We start from the raw sequence: 18,919 nt of genomic DNA, 5'->3' as shown, positions 1-18,919 counted from the left end.
ATTTAAGCAACCAAATTGCATGTTTAAATACCCTCTAATCTCCGTTTAATGAACCCACTTAAATACGTTTGAGAAGCAAGCATATGAGCCTGCAAGACAATTTTATGTCAGAAATACAAATAACTAATGCCAGGGGTTTCCCAATTTGACAATAATTTTAGGTCAGAGATACAAATAACGAATGGAAGGGGGATTTTGTTTCCCAATTTGGCATGGTTTTATGTGATGAGATACATGCACATAAATTTTAAGATTTTAATTTAGTTCAACTCGACGCATTCATCACTTTTCTGGGACAATGATTTTGCTAACTGCATATTGGTGGAAAGGGAAAACTTAGGAGGGAGTATCATCAATGCTTCGTTTCCGCTCAGTTTCTGAAACGCCATCCCCATTGTATATCCCAATGCTCGAGCAACCGGAACGGCAACTGCATTCCCAATTTGACAGTACCTATAAAATTCAGAAACAAAGAGAGAAATAAGATTGCATTCCCTCAACTTGCTTAATCACAATGTAGGTAATTTCATTGCTTTTATGTGTCATATTCCGACACAATGAGCGACTGCATTTTTCAATATGCAGAAACCAGAAAGATATCAAAGCTATGTGATTTGCTCTAAATCTAAAGACAAGCGAAAAAGCACAAATCCCCGAGAACAGCACTAACATGCAAAATTAGGATGCTAGATCAAGGAAATACACTGCACATCTTTTCTCTGTTCAATAAGGCTTAGGGACATGCAGATGATATAGACTTAAAGGGTAAACTATGTATTTAGTCACTCAACTACCACTTTAGTTCTGTTTTGGTCACCCAACAATTTGTTTTCCAAATCATCACTAACGTTACGTTTTGATTTCATTTTGGTCACTCACCCTTAAAAAATTAACGGTGATGCTCATGTGTCACCAAAAGGTAATGCCATGTCATCTTTGGAAAAAATATCTTGTTAATTTTGTAACGGTGAGTGACCAAAATGAAACCAGAACATAATGTTAGTGATGATTTTTAAAAAATAAATAGTTGAGTGACCAAAAAGAACCAAAGTGATAGTTGTGTGACTATATAATCTACCGATTCTTAAAAGGAGATCATTACAGCTAATCTATTCAGATTTCAGCACCTACAAATAATATTTAGAACAAAAGTATCATACCTCTCTTTAATTGTCCCGCAGAATTTATAATAATCAGGAAAACCTTGTAATCTTCCATATTCCCGGATTGTGAGAACCCGTCTTGCTCCGGATGTAATATTGCCTATACAAGTCCAAAAACTCACAAGCAAATCCAAAGGACTAGTAAATGTGTAATTTTCCAAAAAAAAAAAAAACTAGTGCAGAATCAAACCTGGCTGTGACAGTAAGGATAAGTTAAAAGAGTTGGCACAGTCTCATCCCACCATAATCTTGCAAATGGTCTGCTCATATTGATACCATTAGTTCCCTTATTTTTACCTCTTTTTATCATAGAGGATGAGGAGGTGGTTGAAATCAGAAAGGCTGCTGAAAAAAAAATTCTAACCTTTTAGCTTTTCCTTGTTCATAGGTAAAGACGTATTCAGGTACCTAAAATTGAAAGAGAACTAACATCAGCAATTAATTTCAGTGTAGAGAAAATGCATTGTCATTGTTTTCCTTTCTGCACTAGATTCATTTCAGTGCATTCCGATTAAAGAGATAATGAAAGATGAAAAACGAAAATGCCTCAATGTTACGATGCAGTCACAGTATGCAGCAGTTTTCAGCTTCACTCAAGTGCACAGCCATTAAGGCACAAACTCAAACAAGTATGCACTGATATAAGAAGAGGGTGTAATGTTGCTCTCGTGGGAAAAGAAGAAACTCACCAATGGTTTTCCAGATGGTAAAAGCTGCTTTTCCTGTGTTGGATCCCTTCGAACCACATTGTCTGCTCCAACAATTAAACCAGGAGGTCTCGAAAATTTGCCCCCTACATAATTACTTCTAAATTAGAAAAATATCAGAAGGGCAAATGGTGGCAATGTCGATTGGAGTTATAAAACCTTTCTCTTTGGAATCAGAGAAACTCTAGTATAATCATCCTCAAATAACTCAATAGGCCGATGGTCATACAGACAGTCCTTTGTTCTTGTGGCAATATCCAATGCAGAACCAGTCATCGCTGCAAAGGCAGGAAAAAGGATAAAATGTAAATGGAAGACAAAATTAGAGGAAAAAAATACAAAGGGCCTATGCTATGCTCTCTCTCTTCTGTGACCAGTGGTAGATTCGTAAATAATTTTGCTGGTGGACACACATATGTTAACAACATAAATTTTTTGAATGGGATGGGCAAAAATAAAATTTCAGGGTAAGCACCATCAATAAAATAGTAACTAACAGAATAAAATAGAAGTTGTGGATCCACCACAAAAAATTTACCATATTTGCTTGATCGTATATATCTTTGAAAGTCAGTTTCAGGAGGCTTTTCATATTTCATTTCTTCGCGAACTTCATCGTTTGCAACCTGAAAAGCAGTTAACTAATTAAAAAGAGCAGGATACAGCTGATTCGGAGGAGGATGAATCAGTAAAACAAATATATGATAACTACAGGTGGGAGATCAGAAATGGCATCACGGAGAAGAAGAGCGTCTTCTAGTTGACGGGGTTGGCCTTCAGAATAAGCAACTGTATTGCGCTGCACAAGTAAGATAAACAGAATTATCAGGATGGAACACCGCCGGTTAAAGCATTCTAAGGAGAGAAGAGAAAAAGAAAATACCAACCTCAAACTCGGGAGGAGGCCAATATCTGATAATAACATCATGAGTAGGTAGTGGAAACGGTGGAAGCATCTGCAGACACCAATTACAACACCCACCCCCCAAACAAAAAAAAAATGGAAAGAGTAAACCACGTGCAATTAGGCCCCCAGCAAGACCAAAATCATCAAATTCACATGGTGATAGCACTACATCACAATCAGTGACAGTCGAGGAGTGCTGAATTTCGATTTTATGCATACAAATTAGAAAACTAACCTCACTAGGATGTGCACCCCACAAAAAAACACGCAATCGAAATTGAGGAAGACCATAACAACCAGCTGCAATTATTCCAAGCCGTGCTTGATATTTCATATGTACCAACCGACTTAAAGCATATCTTCCAAGAGAAGCCTTGTCAAATCTCAGAATATCAACCACGTTTTCCATTAAAACAAACTTAGGTTTTAGGTATTCCACTATGTCCATGAAGACCACTATTTGACGATTTCTTTCATCATCCAGTGGAGAATCAACATTTCTATAGCGATTATAGCCGCTTATCCCTTGGCATGGAGGGCCACCACAAATAACATCAACATCCCCCTGATTACATTAACTCGTTAAAGAGGAGCCATTCATAAAAATGTCACGAGAAACCTCAGCTTAAACATCCACCAGCACATTTGATTAAAGAAAACTTACACAAAGGGGTAAGATTTTGGACCTGAATCCTTTTATCACAAATTCCTGAATACATTCTTGACAATTGCTGAGAGATTTGAATGAGTAAGTAAAATAATAATCTAATTCAATAAAGGATAACAGCAGCAATTATTTTACCTTAAGCCTTTAACTGGTTCCCAGGTATCATCACTTTCACCATAACCCTTCCAGCGGACCTAACAAAAGAGCTATGATCAAAAACCATCTTCACCAAACGATAACATGAAACAAAAAAAAAGATGACTATGAATAACAGTAGAATAGATTGACACACAAAAAAAAACTCACTAAAGGCATGAAAGGAACTAGCATCACATCGTATAGATGAAATAGACCACCTTAAACTTTAGACCACGGTTTCCTGTGTTGCAGGGATCACCATAACAAATATCAACGAGGCCAGATACTTCGAGTTCATCAGAAGAATCGGCATCTTTTGAAGGACTGTCATTATCTGCGACTTCTTCAGAGGTTCTGGATCTTGAAGGATACGTTTTTTCTACATTGTCAACTACATATCGTTTGCAAAGCTTTTCCCATTCCTTCAATAGTCGAAGAAAATCATCGGCAGCTTCATTCCTGACCTATATAAATGAAAAAAAAATAGTATTATCTATCTCTTTAAGGTTTTGGGGTATGCCAAATGGAAGTAGTAAAAAATATAGGGTAGCGATACACACATGTGTCCTTGGATGATTTAACTTCAAGCTTTTGCAAGCCGACTTATCACTGTCAATTGCCCATTTCTAAAGTACAGAATGTAAGAAGATACATAGTGTGATAATTTTATTGTTGAATGAATCATGAAATAACAGTTTATCATTGATTGGATGAAAGTACCGTCACTAGATCAATGCAAGACGATTTTGCACCGAGGCATAAACCAGTTGACATTCCACCACAGCCAGAGTAAAGATCTAGTAATGTGAGTTCTGCCTTGTAAGTTCCAAAACTAGGAATATTTGCTGAAAAGGCAGGAGTTGTGGGGAAAACTTCGTTGTCGCAGATTGAGGAACTGAAGCTCTTGAAAGTATTATCTGGGTATATGTAAAGGCGGATATATTAACACTGTGATAATCATTTATCACCAGTTTCACTTGCCAGGTTATGTTTCCAGGGTCACCATCCCTCACCTCTCTCAGGGAACAAATATAGAGCTAATACAGCAGTTAACTCCATTACAAGCACAAGAAGAAGCTTACCGGTTGGCAAGGTGCAGAACGTTGAATAATCCACACAATATTCCATGTCAAAATAGAAGTCAGATTGGGGAAGATGATTATATTTTAGACCTAACTGCAACAAGTTATAGAAGAACAATAAATAAATAAATCCAAAATTTCCAACAATATATTTGTGAGAATGATAAAATGAAGTAGAAAATTGTTAAAGAAAATTTCTAAAAGCTATTCATAAACAGTTGTGACTTAACACAAGAAGCATAAAGCTATTCATAAAAGAGAAAAAGACAAAAGTGTCTTTAGAACACAAGAAGCATACCTTAGGTGATTTGTGTAACACTAACTTTTGAAATAATGCAATCTATGGGATTATCATTCATTACAGTCGAATAAAATAGACATCTTTCATCATGAAAAGCAGTCTCTTGTTTCATAACCTTTGCATCAAACACAAAACAGAAGCATCAAAGGTCAGGATAACAAATACTGCGTGACATAAAATAAATCTAAATGTCTGTACTTACTGTATCTTCAGCTCTATAAAACCATTTAACTCTAAAATAATTTTCTCCATCTGTTGTTTTAAAAAATTCTAATATCCTGCCAATGTGGTGTTTTGCTTCTTCACCCTGAAAAAATTCCTTATCTCATGAGAATGTGCTTGTTTCAATTGTAGGATTATTGATATTTAGAAGAGCCATAGGCAGACCAGCAAAAATGATTAGAAGAGAAGCTAAAGGTATATACACAGATTGTAAAGCACACCATGGGTTGATCGCATTTACCTCAACATAAACACAATCCCCAAGATTTATGGAACATCCATCAATTTCAGCTTGAGTGTAATGGCATTCCACGTTCCAAATTATCCTGTCTTCATCATCCTCATAACTATCGCAATATGAACAATGATTAGAAGGACAAGAAAGAACTATGAAAACAAAAAGGTTAATAGCAAATTTGAGGTCAATCCTAAATCAGGATATCGAAAGCCACCAAAAGAGGGAGCCACCAAAAAAGGCTACTTACTCCATAAAAGGATTTTTTATTCTGCAAAGTACAAAATATTGGTAATCAGCATTGAAATAACTAAAATGCAATGTGGGCTCGATTTACTATTATTTCCAGCTCATCCCGCAGACCATTCTCTGTAAAAGTAACTGCTTATGAAATATGAACAATATAGCACTGAACTACACACAATAATGTCTAAACTCCATAGAGTAAAAGCCAGATGAATAGTAACTTACTATTGTATCAATGCTGAATGCTAAAAGATGTTATAATGCGAGCCGGTTAACATTCAAACAAAATAAAGGGATAAAGGGGTGTCAAGCAACATCAGAAGCAATCGGAAAAGAATGGACAAAAAGAACACAGATAGACAAAATAAAGTAAAAACTTGTGGTCGCTGCTTGCCTGCTTCAATCAGCCCAATCAAAGAAAATCAATCACCTTCATTTCATAACGCCACCGCCACCTTTCTTGAGCTTCATCATCAGGGATTGGATTGCCTATAAATATGGGATCAGGTTTGGGTTTACTCTTCTTCTTTCCTGAAAGAGACGAGCCCTTGTCCTTCTTTGAGAACTTTTCATTTGAGGTTACCCTATCTGATTCTGCTGATGAGATCTTAAATTTCTTAGAAGGCTGTTCATCACATGAATTGGATAATCTATTGGAAGACGAGTTCACTTCAGCGCTATCACCTCCGGCCAATAATTTAGAACATGAGGAAGGTGTCTTCTTCTGCTTTTCATTAGACATTTCCCTTCTATGTTCTCCAAAAGATACATCATTCCCATCATTTTCTGCAAGCTGCACGAAACTGGGAGAAACTTCCAAGAGTTTCTCTACGGAAATGCCCATTTCATCCATATCCAATCTTCTAATAGAGTTATCACGGCAACCATTTTTAGTAGCCTGACGAATTTTCAGAGTTCTTCCTAATTGTGTTTCAATCGGAAGTCTTGGGTTAAGATCTTGAAATTTTCTCAAAGACCTATTATCTCCGTGATATTCAGTCTCTGACATAAATCTAGGAGACTTTCTCATTTGCTTTTTAGCAGAAAAGTTTGAGTCATTTTGCTTTGAAAGAACAGCTCCAGAAGATCTTGTTTCAGAGTAATAACCTTTTTCAGAGGATTTAAAGATAGCTTTTGAAGAGCGACCCTTGGTTTCAGGTGGGGCTGAAGTTAATCTAGGAGATCTTCTCAAACTCATTCCATTGACTCTGTCAACATTCATGGTTTTAGCCTCTTCCTTTCCACTGCCGCAGAAAAAAGAAATAGCATGCAAGATTGTATTAACAATGACGCCAGGAAAAACAAGATCTTAGGAACACAAAAAGTAGAGCAAGATTAACCATGCCGGCAATGTCATGAAAATGCAATAGTGAAAGAAAATATCAATTCCTACTCACTTTAACTTGAAGCTTCGACTTTTGGAACTTTGATTCTGCATAACCCAAGAACACGAATCCACACAAATGAAACAGATATGTTACATACCAGTATACCACTAAAAAGGCTTTCATCTTTCACTTGTAAAAAAAACAGATGAAAATAGAAGCAGATAATCATAGCCATTTATTAAAAGAATTAAGAAGACATAAAATTTGGATAGAACTAGACCCACATTCAACAATTCCGTTGACCCAAAAACAACTACAATCAAAACCTCAATTTATTGAAAGCTGAGGCAGTCTTCTCAAAAAATATGTCTACTTGTCTAGCGCCAGTTTACCAAACTCAACCAAGCAAGGCATAATCCCAATAGACAAACAACGCTGGCAGAACCCCAAACTTACCTTAATTGACAACCAATGTTTTAACAGTTTTTTGAAAACCCAGCTTTACTCGGGAAATGGTCAACGGAATTGAAGAAAATGTTATTTTTAGGCTAAACTACTAACAAAGTAGAGAATAATTAATTTTCTTGTTATACAAATTTAAGAACTTCAAATTTCTTTTTACAAATCTCTGTGTTATTAATGGTACTAAACACCACAGACACAGACTTGAGTGAAAATGGAAAATAAAAAATGTATGTTTTGAAAATATTGTATGATGTTTTATGTATTTACATTTTCTATAATAGTAATAATAGAGTAACAATAATAATGTGTTATTAAATTTGCATTACATTAAATTAATATATACATCAATTTATATTTTTAATTTTTAATTTTTCCATAAATTTAGAAAACCTCTTTTTTTATTAATATCGGTTCAAAAATAGAAACCATCAATCAATTTATAAATAATTTTCTCATTTCACAAATTCGTAATGAAGAAAAAAAACTTAATGAAATTGGTAATCGAAAATCGGAATGGAAAATTAGTATTTTTAAATAAAAGAGAGAAAAAAGGGCACTGGTCTACCTTCGCGGGGGGAGAGAGAACTTTTTCATTTTCAGACGCAGCTGAAATGAGATGAAATCTGAGCGACCTTCCATTGCTCTTAAAATCCACAGTTGTATTTTCCTTAATTTTGGTTTTGTAACTCACATTGGTCCCCTCGTTTGCGGTCTCCCGCACGACCAACGCTGAACTTCGCGGCGACCTTATATGGAAGCTCCGGAGCGCCATTACTATCTCGGACTTCCTCGAAAACAAATTCCGACCCGGTGAGAGGTGAAACAGCCTAGCGGATCTCCTCGGAAGAAGCCTGTTACCGGCTGAGGAAGCGGCGGCGATTTCTTCCGGGAGACAAATATCCAGAGGCGCTGGCTGCTCAACATTATCGTCTCCGATTGTTTTGACCAAAGCAAGAGACGGAGATCTGGATTCATCCTCGGAATTTCCTGTTGGCTTCTCCATACATGTAGAAACAAAAGCAGATGTAATTTCGATGATTCCAAAGATAAAAGAAGATTTGAAACCAAACAGAAAATCAAAAATCTCAAACGTGGCTGGAATAGAGGTGGCGCGTTAGCGGAACTGTGGAAGGCCGCTGCATCGGTAAGCAGATAATCAGACTTCACTACCTCACTCTACTCGATCTCCACCAGTTAAATAAAAAACGTTCGTTGCATGAGTATTTCTTATTTATCTTTCTTTTATTGACATAAATAAAAATGACGGTGTTGCGTTTGAATATGTTACGTATGAACGAGTAAAATTTGATTAATTGAAAAAATTGATTTTTTCGATTGAGAAAATCGCCTCAGTGACAAAAAATACCTTAAAATATACGATTTTAACCAACTTTTTTTGGATTTGCCAAAATGACCAATAAAATTGCAACGCGATATCAAAATCGCAACGCGATTTAGAAAATCGCAACGTTAAAAAGAAAATCGCAACGGTCAAAAGAAAATCGCAACGCGAGCTTCCAAGTTCGCAACGCGATTTAGAAGAAAATCGCAATGCGATTGATAGAATCGCAATGCGATTTATATAATCGCAATGCGATTGAGAGAGTCGCAACGCGATTTAGAAGAAAATCGCGATGCGACTGAGAGAATCGCAACGCGATTTGTTTCTTAAGAATTTTCTCTAAAAAGATAGTATCCGCGCGGACGTGTCGAAGACACGTATTACCACGACCACGACCACGACCACGACCACGACCACGACCACGACCCGACCCGACCCGAGACGAGACGGCGGCGGCGGCGGCGCGCGAGAGTTTCCCTTGTCCTATTTCACTCAACAAGGAAGTGCAAAATACAAGCCTTAAATACCATTCCCAATAGTATTTCCAATACTATGTGGGATTGAGCATTACCAACACTTGTTCCAAATATCATTATTCTTCATAAGTTATCATCCATTACAATATGAATTAGTCGTGTTAATGAACCAATATACCTCATTAATATATGGTATTGTTGAACAAAAGAATGATGATGATGATCTTATTAAAGACCATCTAATACGAAAGAATCCAATGCATAACCGATACCTTATTGTGAAACTAATTCACATAGAGGTTGTACGTGAAAAAAAAATCTTTTACTTTTATAGTAAATATCTATCTCAATAATTTTAATATAAAAAATATATTTTTTATTTAATAATAGAATTATTTCATGTATTTATCAAGTTATAATTTTAAATACTTATTAAAATGAATTAATTTATTATCGATAATTCATATTGTAATGGATGATAACTTATGAAGAATAATGATATTGGGAACAAGTGTTGGTAATGCTCAATCCCACATAGTATTGGAAACACTATTGGGAATTATATTTAAGGCTTGTATTTTGCAATTCCTTGTTGAGTGAAAGAGAACAAGGGGGACTCTCGCGCGCCGCCGCCGCCGTCGTCTCGTCTCGGGTCGGGTCGTGGTCGTGGTCGTGGTCGTGGTCGTGGTAAGACGTGTCTTCGACACGTCCGCGCGGATACTATCTTTTTAGACAAACAAATGTTTTTTTTATTTTCAACGTCAATCGCGTTGCGACTCTCTCAATCGCATTGCGATTATATAAATCGCATTGCGATTCTATCAATCGCATTGCGATTCTATCAATCGCATTGCGATTCTATCAATCGCATTGCGATTTTCTTCTAAATCGCGTTGCGAACTTGGAAGCTCGCGTTGCGATTTTCTTTTGACCGTTGCGATTTTCTTTTTAACGTTGCGATTTTCTAAATCGCGTTGCGATTTTGATATCGCGTTGCGATTTTATTGGTCATTTTGGCAAATCCAAAAAAAGTTGGTTAAAATCGTATATTTTAAGGTATTTTTGGTCACTGAGGCGATTTTCTCTTTTCGATTTGAGTGGTAAATATTAAATTGAATATTTAAAATATATATTATTTTATAATTATTTTAATTTAATAAAAAAATTAGGTCAAGTAGCTCCCTAGTCTAGATTACTCACCGAGAGTGATGATGACAGGATTCGAACTTAACCTTATAACCTTGAATTCCTAAATCTCTTGTACCAACAATCGTTGGTATATATGTATTGTATACAATTATAAAACACCATTTAAATTTAAATTAAATAATATCATAATATTGTAAATATTTATAATTAAATTTAAATAGAAACCGGAGAATTGTATTTGATTCGACTCGAAAAAATTTCAAATCCACTCCGAGTTATAAAATAAGAATCGTCAACTCGAATAACTTAAAAATTTATTACTCGACTCAACTTAATCAAATGCTCATTTATAATTATGTCCTTGGGGGCGTGCGTTTGGTAGATGAGTTATCCTATCAAAGAGCGTACAACCATGATGGTTTGATGTTGAGAATAAGGTGAGTCAAAATTCTGTTGTACGACAATGTAATTTAATGTTAAATAATGATAAAAAAATAGACTAATAAAAAATTTATAAAAAGATATATTATTTTCAGTTAGATATAATTTAAAATGTTAATTTTTTAATATTTTTTAGTTATATATTTTCTTTATAATATTTTCGGTTGATGGCCGATAAAAAATGTTATGTTTTTTTTATAATAATTTTTATTGCATCCATTCTCTATCGTTTCTTAGTCTTAGATTGGATTGTCGTCTCTTAAACATTTTCGTATAAGTTAAATTAAACTGGATTAAAAAAGTTAACTTTTTGTTCGATTGAACGTTAAAAATTAACTCAACTTGACTCGATTTATAATTTTATAAATTTTATTCAAAACAAATTAAATTGAAGTCGAGTTATAAAATAGAACTCAAATAACTTGAAGTTTTAATAATTACTCAACTCTGCTTGATATTTGTATATTGTATATGAAAAAAATCGATGCATATCTTTTATGATTATAGAAAACCGTATAAAATTTAAATCAAATAGTATCACAATATTATAAATGTTTACAAATAAATTTAAACAACTCGATTTGAAAAAAATTAAATAAAATTTAAATTATAAAATATTATTTATCAACTTGACTAAACTTAAATTTTTTAACACAACTCAATTCTATCAAATACTCACTCCTATCAAACAAACTATGATACTTTTTTTTCATTGAAAACATGAACATGTTCCATTTAAAATTTAATCTTTAAAACAATATGTTCAAATATCATAAATGATGAGTTGATAATGTTATTGCTATTAGAAGATATTATAAATTTATTTAAAACAATATGTTTAAAATTTATGTGTAAGGAGTACGAAACCAAGTGGCCTATGTAGAAAATGAATTATTGTGATTTTTGAGGATCCAATTCAAGCACCATAGATCCAGGGGTAGGAGCTTTAAATGTCGAAAGGTTGAAAATTATCGGATATTATTTTGTACTTATCCTAGATTAATAAAAAAAAATTTAAAAAATTATTCTATTATTAAAAAAAATGTTATAAAGTCATATAAAATATTTAATTCATATTATTCAACCTAATTTAATCTATTTGTTTAATATATTATTTATAATTTAAATATTTTATTCCAATAATCATTAACATATTGATGATAAAGTAAAGAATATCACAAATAAATTTAAGTTTTTGTCATGTGTATTTATAATATTAAGAAAATAATAAAATAAACGAGAAAATGTATATGACTACTTCAAAGAAATCAATTTTTTTTTTTTATTATCAATAATCAAATAATTATTTCATTTAATATTATAATCATATCAGTAAAAATATGAATTAAATTTAAAATAATACAATTACAACATTAAAAAGCATCATATACAAGTAAAGGAGATTTTTCTTCTTTTTTTCACGAACCAAGTGTCCTCCATGGTCAAAGAATTTTTGTTATTTTTTTAGGTTTCGAGTTTGAGCAAAAAAATATTAAGAGTGTGAGCGTTCAATGTCAAAAGATTGACTTTAAACATATATTATCTTGTATTTACTCATATTAATAAAAAAATAATAGATGTTTTTCCTGGTAAAATAAAGTATGTGATACTCTAATTGGAAATTTGGAATAATTAATAGTGTTAATTATTTTCAGTAAATAATTATACTAAAATAAAAAACAAATTTGAATTCAAATATAATAAAGAGATTACAATTAAATATTGAATTTAATAATTTTAAAGTATGGGCGGGAACTTCAAGTTCAAAACTTTAGCTCAAGAATTCCAACTAAAATTATTTTTATTACATTTGAAAATTGAACATCTACCTTTTTGTCCTTTTCCTATGAATTTGGTAAACTTATACAACAACAACAAAATCCTATTCTGATATGAAATGAGATAAGGGAAGGTAGAGTAGCAAACTATCCTAAACTTCAGGTTGAGAGCAGCTTCCGTAAAATACTTCTGGCAATTAAAAAATTTAAAATAAAGATAAAATACAATGCATGAATAAATAAATACATAGTTAAACAGTCTTCTTATACAGCCTTTATATGCGTGTGAAATTTAAGTATCAAATATTAATATGACATCACGTATTGCAACTTGATTAGTAATTAAAATATCATGTCAAATTCTCTCGATGAATGATCCTTCTCCTCTCCAGCCGAAGTCCGACGTCACTAAGAAAGTCAGGTTTAAGGATCAAGATCCAGATCCTTCCCAACCTTCCCAAATGGTCATTGATGAGCAGGAGAGTCCTCATCCTTCTTATGCGGCCATTCTCTCTGGTCCTACTGATGGGAACCCCTCCGGGTCGAACGTGGAACAGCAAGGGCCTGAATCCTTTGATCTTGACGACAAGGATATCATCCCAGGAACTCGTTTTGGTCTGCCTTCAACCTAGTTTTCAGATCGGGCATATAAGCGGATGGAAGCTACCATGGCAAGAACGATGGTTCTCAAATTGCTTGGCCGCTTCTTCGGCCTTAATGCTTTACCAGTAGAACTTACGCGTTATGTAAGCTGTTAGGTATGGCTCATAAATATACCAGTAAAGAGGACAGGAGATGGAGCGGAGTGAGCGAAGCGAACATCAACTGTTCTTACAAAGAAAGTCTCGTTGTGGGGTTACAAATTATGTGGGTTGGGGGTGCGGGGGCGACGCCCCCGCGGTACGGTACAGGGTTGATTTTGTAATTATGTACCAGGGTTTTCTATTATAAATAGAGATGTAACCTAGACCTAAAAAATTATTGAATAAAATTCTAGCGTCGCCTAGGCACCCGAGGACGTAAGCACATTGCCGAACCTCGTAAAATTCTCGTGTTCTTTCGTTTTCTTTACCCGTTTTCGTCAACAATTGGTATCAGATGTCAGGAGCAAAATTCGAAGTCGCGAAATTCGATGGTCAGGGTAACTTCGGATTATGGCAAACGAGGGTGAAGGATCTATTGGCGCAGCAAGGGATCTTGAAGGCTTTGCGACCTATAAAGCCGGCGTCGATGGATGAGGAAGATTGGGAAGAATTGCAGCAGCGAGCGGCAGGAACCATACGATTATGCTTGGCGGACGAGGTCATGTATCACGTCATGCATCTATCGTCTCCAGACGAAATTTAGAGGAAGTTGGAAAGTCAGTTTATGTCCAAATCCTTAACGACAAAACTGTATCTGAAGCAGCGGCTGTATGGGCTGAAGATGCAGGACGATCACGATTTGGCGCAACACGTGAATGTCTTCAATCAAATCGTTTCTGATCTGGCTCGGCTTGATGTGAAAATTGAGGATGAAGACAGAGCGATGATTCTGTTGTGTTCGTTGCCTTCCTCTTACGAACACATGGTGACTACTCTTACATATGGGAAAGAGACTATCAACGTTGAGGAGATTACTGCAGCCTTGTGGCTCACAACCAGCGGAAGCAGAATGCAGGGGAAAAAGCCGATAGCTTATATGTTAAGGGTAATCGAGATCGTGGACAGAAGCCAGAGAAGGCAGGGTCCGGGAAGCGGAATTCCAGATCCAAATCCAGGGATAAGAAGACGATTCACTGTTACAAGTGCAAGGAGGCGGGACATATGAAGCGAGACTGTCCGAAGTTGAAAAAGCAGACTGATGAGAAGCGTGATGGCTCATCCAAGTCTGTGAACGTGGTCGAGGATGATACTTCTGATTGCAGTGAGGGTGATATGCTTTCTATTCAACGACACAATTGACGGATGCTTGGATTCTTGATTCTGGATGTTCTTATCACATCACGCCAAATAGGGAATGGTTTTCGACATACAGGCCGGTTAATTCTGGTTCGGTTTATTTGGGTGATGATCGATGTTGCAATATTGTTGGTATTGGTGATGTCAGAATTAAGATGCACGATGGCTCCGTTCGGACGTTGAGTGGTGTTCGACATATCCCAGACTTGAAGAAGAATTTGATTTCCTTGGGCACTTTGCACAAGAATGGTTTTATCCTAAGGCTGACGAGGATAGGGAAACCATTCGGATTGTTAAAGGAGCATTGACTGTGATGAAAGCAAGATGACTGCAGGGAATATCTACAGATGTTAGGGAGTACCGTTGCAGGTGGAGTTCACTCTGTTGAGTCCTGTGATGATACGACAAAATTGTGGCATATGCGCCTTGCTCATCTTAGTGAACGTGGTATGGCATAATTACACAAGAGAAACTTGTTGCATGGTGTCAAAAGCTGTAAGCTCGATTTTTGCAAGTATTGTGTTCTGGTAAACAGACTAAAGTCCGTTTCAAGACTGCGAAGCACACAAACTCAAGGGATTCTTGATATGTGCATTCTGATGTATGGGGGCCTTCCACGACATCGTCTTTGGGTGGATCTAGGTACTATGTTACTTTTATTGATGATTTTCACAGAAAGTTTGGGTGTATTTTTGAAACAGAAATCTGAAGTTTTTGAGAAGTTCAAGCTGTGGAAAGCTGAGGTAGAAAACCAAACAGGACGAAAAATCAAGTGTTTGTGGTCTGACAATGGTACGGAGTACACAGATTCACAGTTCCTACAATTCTGTAAGGAGCATGGGATTCAGAGGCATTTTAGTGCGCAAGACACCACAACAGAATGGTGTTGCGGAACGATGAACAGGTCGTTGAATGAAGAGCCAGATGTTTGCGGTTGAATGCGGGGCTTCCCAAACACTTCTGGGCTGAGGCTGTTAACATGGCGTGTTACCTTATCAACAGATCGCCAAGGGCATCGCTGGCTGGGAAAGTTGCAGAAGAGGTATGGACTGGTCATGATGTTAGTTTTGATAACTTACGGATTTTGGTTGTCCTGCTTATGGCATGTACCTGCTGATGAGAGATCCAAACTTGATGCAAAATCGAAGGAGTGCATTTTTCTGGGTTACAAGAAAGGTGTCAAAGGATTCAAGTTCTGGGATCCAGTTGCGAAGAAAGTTGTGATTAGTAGAGATGTCGTTTTTATGAACAGTCTATGTTGCAGCAGAAGCAAGACACGACAGTGGTAGATTTCGAGCAGTTTCCAGTTGAGGAACCAGAAACTTCTCAACGACTTCTGGTGGTTCCACTACGGATTTGCAGGATTATAGTCTCGCCAGAGACAGGGTGAGACGGACGAATATAAAGCCTCCGAACAGATTGGGTTTTGAAGACTTGGTATCTTTTGCACTTACTGTTAGCAGTGATGATCCAGTTACTTTTCATGATGTCGTTACTAGTCAGGAAAACGACAAGTGGATGGCAGCCATGGTTGAGGAGATGGAGTCTTTGAATCACAATCGCACATGGGAGTTAGTTCCCCTTCCTGAGGGTAAGAAGCCGATTGGTTGCAAATGGGTGTATAAGAAGAAACCAGTAACAGAAAAAGAGGGGGAGAAGTTCAAGGCTCGTTTGGTAGCGAAGGGTTTTTCACAGCAGAAAGGAGTTGATTATGATGAAATCTTTTCTCCTGTGGTCAGGCACACTTCAATCCGAGCAGTACTTGCATTGGTGGCTAGTTGGGATTTGCATTTAGAGCAGATGGATGTTAAAACTGCTTTTTTGCATGGTGATTTAGAGGAGCAGATCTACATGCGGCAACCTGAAGGTTTCACTAAACCTGGAAACGAGCATTTAGTTTGTAGATTGAAGAAATCTTTGTACGGGTTAAAACAGTCTCCGAGACAGTGGTATAAACGGTTTGACTCCTATATGATCAAGATGGCTACAACCGATGTGAGTATGATTGTTGTGTCTATGTTAAGAGCCTTGATGATGGTTCTTTATTTTTCTATTACTGTATGTTGATGATATGTTGATTGCTGCGAAGAACATGGATGATGTTATCGGTTTGAAAACTTTATTGAGTCAGGAATTTGATATGAAAGATTTAGGTGCTGCAAAGAAAATTCTTGGAATGGAAATTTGCAGGGACAGAGACTCAAGGAAACTGCGGCTATCTCAACGGGGTTATGTTGAGAAAATGCTAGAAAGGTTTGCGATGAGCAGCGCGAAACCAGTTAGCACTCCATTGGCGAATCACTTTAAGCTCTCATCAGAACAGTGCCCTAAGACAGATAAGGAAGCTGAAAATATGGCAAAGGTTCCGTATTCTAATGCTGTTGGCTGCTTGATGTATGCGATGGTATGTACTCGTCTGATTTAGCTCATGCTGTTAGTCAAGTTTGTAAGTACATGTCTAAACCTGGTAAGCAACATGGGATGCAGTCAAGTGGATCTTTCGGTACTTAAAGGGTACTGTGGGACATGGAATTTTTTGGGAGTCAGCGGGATAATCCTTTGATTGTAGGATATGTGGATTCAGATTATGCAGGTGACTTGGATAATAGAAGATCTACGAAAGGGTATGTGTTTACTCTTGGTGGATGGCCTATTTGCTGGAAGTCTACTGTTCAATCTGTCGTGGCACTATCTACAACTGAAGCTGAATACATGGCAGCGGCTGAAGCTGCAAAAGAAGCTTTATGGCTTACTGGTTTAGTGAAGGAGTTGGGTGTTCAACAAGGTGGAGTTCAGTTGCTTTGTGATAATCAAAGTGCTATTCACTTGGCTAAGAATCAGGTGTATCGTGCTAGAACTAAACATATTGATGTAAGGTTCCACAAGATCAGAGAGTTGGTTGCATCTGGAGAGGTTTTGTTTCAGAAGGTACATATTGATGAGAATGCCGCTGATATGTTCACCAAGCCAGTTACGACAGATAAGTTCAAGCATTGCTTGGACTTGTTGAATGTTTCGAGTTGTTAAAGAAGCAAGGTAACCCAACCCACATTGAAGTTTCCAAGGGGCAGGATATTCGCCAAGGTGGAGATTTGTTAGGTATGGCTCATAAATATACCAGTAAAGAGGATAGGAGATGGAGCGGAGTGAGCGAACATCAATTGTCCTTACAAAGAAAGTCTCGTTGTGGGGTTACAAATTATGTGGGTTGGGGGTGCGGGGGCGTAGCCCCCGCGGTACGGTACAGGGTTGATTTTGTAATTATGTACCAGGGTTTTCTATTATAAATAGAGATGTAACCTAGACCTAAAAAATTATTGAATAAAATTCTAGCGTCGCTAGGCACTGAGGACGTAAGCCTTGCCGAACCTCGTAAAATTCTCGTGTTCTTTCGTTTTCTTTACCCGTTTTCGTCAACAGAAGCCTACTAAACCCTTTACCCTTATGGATCTTGAGAACGGGTACTTTCTTGCTCGTTTCTAAACGAGGTCGACTATATGAAGGTCCTTGCCGAAGGACCATGGATTATATATATAGACAGTAATTAACGGTTATGAGGGATGTATTACCAATTTTGAAATCGGCTATGGAGCGGAAGAAGCTTCCACTCTTTATCCAGAAGTCAAGTACACAACGCGTTATTTATAATAATGTATAAACCTAAACTAAAAAAGAATTCTATAAATGTTGATGTATTAAATAATTATTCAATAATCAATGTAAAGTTACTATTTATATTTTATTTTGTGTGAATTATTAATAACTATTATTTGATATGTTTAAAGAAAATTTACAAACAATGTTAAGTATAATATATGGATTTAAATTTAAATAAAAATTGAAAAATAAAAACATAATATATCATTATTTTGAGATTATTTTTACTAATAATATATCAAATAAAAATCTCTACTTAAGTGAATAAAATAGTTGAATTGAAGTGATATTTAAGTTGAATGTTGCTGTTAATGTTGGAATTATTTTAGTTTATCATGATTTAACCTCTTTTTTCAATCATAAATTTAACCTCTTTTTTAATTCTTAAAACAATAAACTTAATATACTATAGAACCAAAATAAAAAGTATAAATAAATTTCTCATGGGTGGTGAGTTAAAAATCGAGATCAGTACAAATTAAATTGTCTAAGATTATCTCAGCAAGCCTTGAGCTATTTAGACACATCAAAATGATACATTCCATGAAGATGACAAAAAAATTTTAAATAAAAATTATAAAAAAATAACTAAATATAAAAATTTGAAATTTTTAAGAACGACTATTCCCATATGCTGCCCCTTCGATCTATCTCTTTGAAAAATCATGTCTTATT

The 18,919-nt window shown here is 35.9% G+C and overlaps 1 pseudogene; it reads right to left on the bottom strand.

Annotated features, from left to right (window-relative positions):
- Positions 1-25: 25 nt before the first annotated feature.
- On the bottom strand, positions 26-8,651 carry LOC120128586 (annotated as a pseudogene).
- Between the last annotated feature and the right edge of the window lie 10,268 nt (positions 8,652-18,919).

Source organism: Hibiscus syriacus, unplaced genomic scaffold (genome assembly GCF_006381635.1).
Source record: "Hibiscus syriacus cultivar Baekdansim isolate YM2019G1 unplaced genomic scaffold, ASM638163v2 tig00110481_pilon, whole genome shotgun sequence".
Classification (NCBI taxonomy): domain Eukaryota; kingdom Viridiplantae; phylum Streptophyta; class Magnoliopsida; order Malvales; family Malvaceae; genus Hibiscus; species Hibiscus syriacus.
This window is presented reverse-complemented; position numbering and strand designations above follow the sequence as displayed.